The sequence below is a fragment of the Octopus bimaculoides genome, chromosome 19 (genome assembly GCF_046866305.1).
Source record: "Octopus bimaculoides isolate indiv1 chromosome 19, ASM4686630v1, whole genome shotgun sequence".
Classification (NCBI taxonomy): Eukaryota; Metazoa; Mollusca; class Cephalopoda; order Octopoda; family Octopodidae; genus Octopus; species Octopus bimaculoides.
The window spans coordinates 47,384,815-47,391,104 of record NC_142946.1 but is presented as its reverse complement, the minus strand read 5'-3'; the positions used below and the strand labels follow the sequence as shown (position 1 = coordinate 47,391,104).

The following is a 6,290-nucleotide window of genomic DNA, read 5'->3' as shown; positions in this document are numbered from 1 at the left end:
CTGTTACTGCTGCTGTTATTACTGAAAATGGTATCTGTAAAGACTGGAACCTGTGTCACACCTCAGACAAAATGGCAAAATCAGAATGTAACGAGCTGGGGTAAAATGCCTCTATGCCTCTTGCCAGATGTACAACCAATGTCTGCCAGCTAACCACCATCAATATATATATATATGTATATATATATATCATCATCATCATCATCATCATCATTTAACGTCCGCTTTCCATGCTAGCATGGGTTGGACGATTTGACTGAGGACTGGTGAAACCAGATGGCTACACCAGGCTCCAATCTGATTTGGCAGAGTTTCTACAGCTGGATGCCCTTCCTAATGCCAACCACTCCGTCTGGGCAAGTGTCTTCTACTATAGCCTCAGGCCGACCAAAGCCTTGTGAGTGGATTTGGTAGACGGAAACTGAAAGAAGCCCATCGTATATATGTATATATGTATGTATGCGTGTGTGTGTGTGTATGTGTGTTTGTGTGTCTGTATTTACATTCCCGTAACTTAGTGGTTCAGCAAAAGAGACCGATAGAATAAGTACTAGGCTTACAAAGAATAAGTCCTGGGGTCGATTTGCTTGACTAAAGGCGGTGCTCCAGCATGGCCACAGTCAAATGACTGAAACAAGTAAAGAGTAAAGCTACTTCCCTTATCCAGAATATTCCGCAGAGTTTATCACATGACAACCACCAGAGAGTAGATTGGTTTGTCTCTAAGAATGGCTGTCAGAGAATGTTTAATTCATTGGTTTGTCCCATTTCCAATCAATTTTTTTCTCAATAAATGACCATTATTGTGATCAATGGGATATTGAAGAAATCTATTCCACAATCTACATCATCACCACTACCAACACCACAACCATCATCATCATCATCATCATCATCATCGACATCACCATCACCATCACCATCATCTGTTTAAGAAACTAGTGCTAAATACACTTTTCCAACAAAACTGACCAAAATCGATGGACTTTGATTCCATTTTGATGGAATCTTGTGGGTGAAGGCACTGAAACCCCTGGCCCTGATGGGTCCTTCAAGATGAGCGGGGCCAACAAAGATAAAGGTCTCTCTTGAATAGTTGCTAACAACAAAGGGAATTTTGCAGGACCTCTTGTTTCTTAAATAGATGAAGATGATGATGGTGGTGGTAGCAATAGTGGTGGTGGTGGTGGTGATGATGGGGGTGGTGATGATGACAATGATGATGATGGTGATGATGATGACGGTGATGATGATGATAGTATGGTGGCAAGAAATGGTGAAAAGGAATAGAATTCCTCAATATTCCATCGATTACAATAATATTTATGTATCGAGAACAAAAATTGATTGGAGAGGGAACAACCTGATGAACCAAACATTCTTTGATAGCCATTCTCTAAGAAAAACAAATATATTCTATGGTGGTTGCCATATGATAATCTCTGCAGAATATTCCAGATAAGGCAAGTAGCTGAAGAATAGCATGGACGCCAGGGGAATAAATTCTCTCCAAATATATGTATGTATGCATGTTTGCAAGTATTTGTATGCATGTGTGTATATATGCATGTATGTATGTATATACGTATGTATGTATGCATATATGCATGTATGTATACATGCATATATATATGCATATATGCATGTATGTATGTATGCATGTGTGTGTGTGTGTGTGTGTGTGTGTGTTACTTTCTCCTTCCCTTGACATTGTATGATAGCTGTAAACAAGTGCCACTGTCATACAAGCGGTATCCTTCATTTCCAATCTTCCATGAAAACATGTCTGGTCACTGGCACAATATCCCCTGACTCGGAAACAGGTGAGGATTGGTGACAGGAAGGGCATCCAGCTGCACAAAAAATCCACCTCAACTAATTCAGTCTAACCCATGCAAACATGGATAAGTGGACATCATGTTAAAACGTTGATGACAACAACAGAGATGAGGAAATAACACTTTCAATAACTTCGGTGATAAAGTCTTCTCTGGCTCATTTTATTTCAAGAATCTTATTCTTGGTTTAGTTCTTGACTTTATGTCTGTCACATGTCTGGCCAGGTGTCATTAGCCATTTACTACAGCAACTTCTCATGATAAACCAGTCGAGTGTGAGAATGTTCAGGATCTATTGGTTTATTCAGTTTGTAAACTTGTCATTGACAAATTCTTGCCATGCATCAAATTTCTATTTTGAAAGGAAAAAAAAGCACAGGAGACTTCACTGACAAAACAAGAACTGATATCTGTTAATAAAAGCTGGCTTTTAAAGATGGCGAATAAGAATATTAAAGGGCACAAACACTATTGAATTGATACTATTAAGTATAGAGACACTATAAAGTGTTTAATCATATGGTTTTGAATTAATCATTACATCATCGTGTAGCTTTGAGATTTCGGTAATGTGATATATTCTTTTATTCGTTTCAGTCATTTGACTGCGACCATGCTGGAGCGGTGCCTTTAGTCGAGCAAATCGACCCCAGGACTTATTCTTTGTAAGCCTAGTACTTATTCTATCGGTCTCTTTTGCCAAACCGCTAAGTTACGGGGACGTAAACACACCAGCATCGGTTGTCAAGTGATGTTCGAGGGACAAACACGGACACACAAACATATACACATACACATACACATACATATATACAACGGGCTTCTTTCAGTTTCCGTCTACCAAATCCACTCACAAGGCTTTGGTCGGCCCGAGGCTATAGTAGAAGACACTTGCCCAAGGTGCCACGCAGTGGGACTGAACCCGGAACCATGTGGTTGGTAAGCAAGCTACTTTACCACACATCGGGTTGGTGCATAATTATTGCAGCTTTTTGTCAACAAATTTTACTCAACAAAAACAATAACAATATTTAACAAAAGCATCTTTAAATGACGGTCTGACAGTCTGCCAAGCAAATGGGTAGCAGTAATTGAGGTAGATGGTGAATATGCTCCGGAATAATCATTTAAAGATGTTTTTGTTACATGTTGTTATTGTTTTTGTTGAATAAAATTCGTTGAAAAAAAGCCACAATAATTATGCACCAACCCAATATATATTAATGTACCGGCACACGTGCTGGTGGCACATGAAAAACAACATTCGAGCGTGGTCATTGCTAGTACCGCTGGGCTGGCTCCTGTGCAGGTAGCACATAAAAATACCTTTTGAGCGTGGTCGTTGCCAGTATTGCCTGACTGGCCCTCGTGCCGGTGGCACATAAAAGCACCCACTACACTCTTGGAGTGGTTGGCGTTAAGAAGAGCATCCAGCTGTAGAAACATTGCCAGATCAGATTGAGCCTGGTGCAGCCTCTGGCTCATCAGTCCTCAGTTAAACCGTCCAACCCATGCTAGCATGGCAAGCAGACGTAAAATGATGATGATGATGAATAGTCTTTGCATGTGGCAAATGTGCAGGGACAATAAGCACTAAATATGCACTAAAAATAGATTCACTCAAATGCTTGGGGGATCATAAGAAGTAGTAGACAGCTTCTCTTACCAGGGAGACCGAGTTAGCAGGGGTGGAAGAAGTTCTGAAAGTGTAGTTGCGAGAATAAGAACGGGCTGGGCAAAGTTCAGAGAGCTTCTACCTATGTTGGTAATTAAGGACCTCTCCCTTAGAGTGAAAGACAGATTCAGGGCCATTGCTAAACCCCTGCAACCCCTGCGGTCACCGGTCACAGGGGGGGGGGCACCCCGGGCGGCACTTTTATGGGGGCGACACCACTTTTGGGTCTGCTGTAGGAACTATGTATTTTTTTTGTGGAAGTCCCGGAAGCGGCAAACTGAAGGGCCGCCCCAGGTAGCACACACTCTAGCTCCGCTAGTACATGCAGTGGGACCGAAACCAAAACTATGGGGTTGGGAAGTGAAATGTTCGATCATAGAAACACACATACACACACACGCACACACACACACGTCGTTCATGCGCGTATCCTTCAATATATCCGTACATACATACATACATACATACCCATTCAAAAAAAAAAGTTTTTAGAACTTTATTACAGGTTTTATTCACGCGTCACTTACCTACAGCCCCATTCCAGAATAACCCATTAAAACATCCTATCTAAAAATCCGCATCCTGTCTTCAGATATGCCCAATTAAAAAAAAAAGCCTATCATATTTTCGATAACAATAACATACTTAACTTTAATAGTTATAAGTAGAAACGGTTTTAAAAAAAACGGAAGAAACAGCTTCTATTCAATGAGAAAGCTTTTATATAGCTTGTTTAAAACTTTAATCTATATATTTTCCATTTTCAATAACAATGAACAATAATTGAAAATACTGGGTCAGCAGAATTTAAAAACTGAAAACTTTATAAAGTTATAATGGAAACACAAGTGACTCATTCTTCGCTGGTTCTTTTGTCCAACTACAACACGAGCAGACCTTTCATATTGTGTCAGATTATAATTTACGATATCGGATTTTAATGTTTATACACACACACACACACACACACATTATATATATATGTGTGTGTGGTGTGTATATATATATATATATATATATATATATAAAGACAGGTAGCGCTTTCACGCGGAATTTTTCATACAAGTGTAGGGAAATCGCCGGTTTTTCGTTTTTCTTTCCTCTTTTGTTAGTTGAAAACGGGTGGTGTGCGTGTTCTTTACTCCCGCCTAGTTTCTCATAAAAAAGATCCAAGGAAAAATATTTCACGCACTCACATAATCGAAAAATTATTTTCCACAACTAAATCCTCGACTGTTGCCGACATCAAAAAAATACGTAAGAAAAATATAAAATATTTCCACACATTTTAACATGACATGTCCCATATTTTTTTTTGCTGTCCCGTTTTCCTTAAAATCTAAATTACCTTCGACTCCAGCAAACACCAGTCTAACAAGGAAAGAAGCCACCCTGTGAAGTCCGGGTACTTTACACATCCTAGTAGTAACCTGTATAAACTTAGTGCGAAACAGGCTTTCTCGCAGGTTTTTGTAGGAACTGTTTAAACATTAGTTATGAAGATAGTTTGTTATAATAATAATAATAATAATAATAATAATAATAATAATGCAGTGGAAGGATTTGCAATAATCTAGAGTAGCGTACTTGGACTGAATTTACTTCATTCTTCCATTTCCCCCCCCTCGCCATGTGTTTGTTTACAGGTCAAGTGTCATTTCTAAGTAAACAAACATCTTTATCTTAGTCATATTCCCGCTGACACAAGACCAGTTGACATCGTAAATTATATCGATTTTTTAAATACATATACATATATATTTATATATATATATAGGCTTAAGATCTCAATTTTTGTAAAGCATTATTTATTTTCCCACCCAACTTCAGAAGGAATAGAATGGGAATCGAAACCGTGAGTGTTTGCAGAGCCCGCTGTATCAAATCAAACCTGTTTCTTTGATATTTAACCATCGTGTTGATATTATGATATGAAATAAAAATTAGTTTATCATAATTAGAACATAAATTATTAACACAGTTGTAAATCACGGGTTGATTACTGAAATATAAACAACAAACAGTGAAGAATAAAGTAGGAAGATTTCAATTACCTTTGCCAATGTTGTTGGCTGGACTCGCTTGGGAAATGTTCCAAAAAAATGTGACGATCAAAGAAGAAAGAATATATATAAACGCACGACCGTTAAGAATAATTTTGTCTGCAAATGAAAAACTTCCGTTTTAGAGGTCTGTTTAATGAGTTTTAGGTATCTGTCGGTTGTAAGTTGATTCATTAACTGATACTTTGGGTACCAGGGGGGACATTGTAAGGTGGTGATGAGGAGCAGAGGAATTGTGGATGAGGTGTAGAGTTTGGTCAGCCGAATGGATTTATGACGAAAAATAGAGAGTTAGGAAGGAGAAATAAATGAATAAATCGAAGGACTTTGATAGAAAAAGCATTTAAAAAGATATAGAAGTGGGGGGAAAGGAAATAGAGAAGAATAACAGGTGTGAGTGGGAGGAGGATAAGGGTAGGAATAAAGAGAAAGAGAAGGGGGGGAGAGAGAAAGAAAGCAAGGAACAAGATATAAATGAAAGGAAGAGGAGGTATAAATTTAGAGAGGAATAGAGCGAGAATGGGAGAAATTACACTTTTAGAGAGGTAAGAGAGATAAAGAGGGGGAAAGAGAGATCGAGATATGAATGAGAGGGAGGGGGGAGAAAATATAGATTGTAGAGTGAGAAAGAGGAAATAATAAGATATGAATGCGAGCGAGAGGGGATATAAATTTAGAGAGAGGGAGAGAAAGAGATAAAGATATAAATGATAG

At 38.6% G+C, this 6,290-nt stretch overlaps 1 protein-coding gene across 1 annotated transcript in view; it reads right to left on the bottom strand.

Annotated features, from left to right (window-relative positions):
* LOC106879785 (Na(+)/H(+) exchanger beta) overlaps positions 1 to 6,034 on the bottom strand; it is a 72,429-nt gene extending 66,395 nt beyond the window's left edge. Inside the window, exon 1 of the mRNA XM_089366425.1 lies at positions 5,568 to 6,034. The gene's annotated coding sequence lies outside the window, so the exon portion shown is untranslated. The remainder of the gene's footprint in view (positions 1 to 5,567) is intronic.
* Between the last annotated feature and the right edge of the window lie 256 nt (positions 6,035 to 6,290).